General features: G+C 48.6%; 1 pseudogene; it reads right to left on the bottom strand.

Annotated features, from left to right (window-relative positions):
* Positions 1 to 330: 330 nt before the first annotated feature.
* Positions 331 to 605, bottom strand: LOC129081072 (pancreatic progenitor cell differentiation and proliferation factor-like; annotated as a pseudogene).
* Positions 606 to 1,256: the final 651 nt, after the last annotated feature.

Below are 1,256 nucleotides of genomic sequence, written 5' to 3'. Positions count from 1 at the left end.
TATGGGATGTCAGGAATGCTCGTGTGTGGCTTGGTAGTAAAGAGTGGTGCTCTCTCAACTTCCTTTTTGTTGTTTTGCTGTTTTGATATAAAAGAACCCAACTGCTTCTGCTCCCTACAGCCTGCCTAGTCAACAGGGTGGGGTTAGAAAGAGGAAGGGAGTGCAGAGGAGGGGTGGGGAAGGGGCTGAATAGAGCCTAGCACCTTTGGAAGTATGGTAGCTGCTGGTGGCCACTTAGAATGGAGGCCCAATGGTGACTTTGCCGCACTGGCTGCCAGGCAGCTTCCTTGTCGCTTACTGAGCCAGATCATCCTGCTGGAGGCCTGGGGATCATGCTGCTGGAGGCCTAGGAGATTTCAAGCACTCTGGGGATTCCAACACTGTGGCCATGAATGGGAGAGTGGACTTCCTGAAAAAGAAGCTCCCCACCCAGGTCAGTCTTGGGGAGTGACCCAAGTCAGCCTTGGGGAGACCAGGGGGGTGGGAGATGACTTCCCTAGGGCACTGGCACTTCTGCAGAAGCTGTTACTGGACATGGAGCCCAGGCAGCGCAAGTAGTAATCATGTGTAGCCACGAGTGTGCTGCTGGAGGGGATGGCTGCCATGCTCTTGTTTGTAGACTGCTGGAAACATCAGTGGTGACCCCTCCTGTACCTCAGCACCAAATCCCGGGTGACAGTAATGGGGGTGCTAGGCCACAGGGCCCATTTGCTGAGGAGACTGCAGGAGGTGGATCTGCCACCAAGATGGACAAGGATGTATTTTGTTTTTTGTTTTTTGTTTTTATTATGGAATTCTTAGTAATAGTTACCCTTACTAAAGTAATAATTATTTCTAATGGTTTGTAAGTGAATGTTTCTTTAATTCTCTCATTGCTTTACTTTCTGATAGACTCAGTGTAATTAGAAAATTGGGGAAAAGAGAGTCAAACAGAGGTTTGTGGGATTGTCCCATAACTCCAATCCACCCTTCCATTCTCTGCTTTGTGGTGCCTGTGCCAGGACCCTGAAAACGGTATTTCTCCTTTGTAAACTGACTCCCTGCTAGAGGGAGAGTGCAAGACTGGACAATAAAGAAGGGAGTTGCACTCCCTGTTTGCTTCCTCTGTGTTTCTTGTCAGCTTCCGGTTCCTGTGAATATCACCATGCATCTTGGCAAGTATGATCCCTTCCTGTAGCAGCGGTTGTATACATTTTGAAATTTTTCCAATATTTGCAGGATGAACTACATTACACCCCCTCAGAAACACCAGCACC

Source organism: Pteronotus mesoamericanus, unplaced genomic scaffold (assembly GCF_021234165.1).
Source record: "Pteronotus mesoamericanus isolate MK-2021 breed Mesoamerican mustached bat unplaced genomic scaffold, CSHL_Meso_final contig_94, whole genome shotgun sequence".
NCBI classification, from domain to species: domain Eukaryota; kingdom Metazoa; phylum Chordata; class Mammalia; order Chiroptera; family Mormoopidae; genus Pteronotus; species Pteronotus mesoamericanus.
This window is presented reverse-complemented; position numbering and strand designations above follow the sequence as displayed.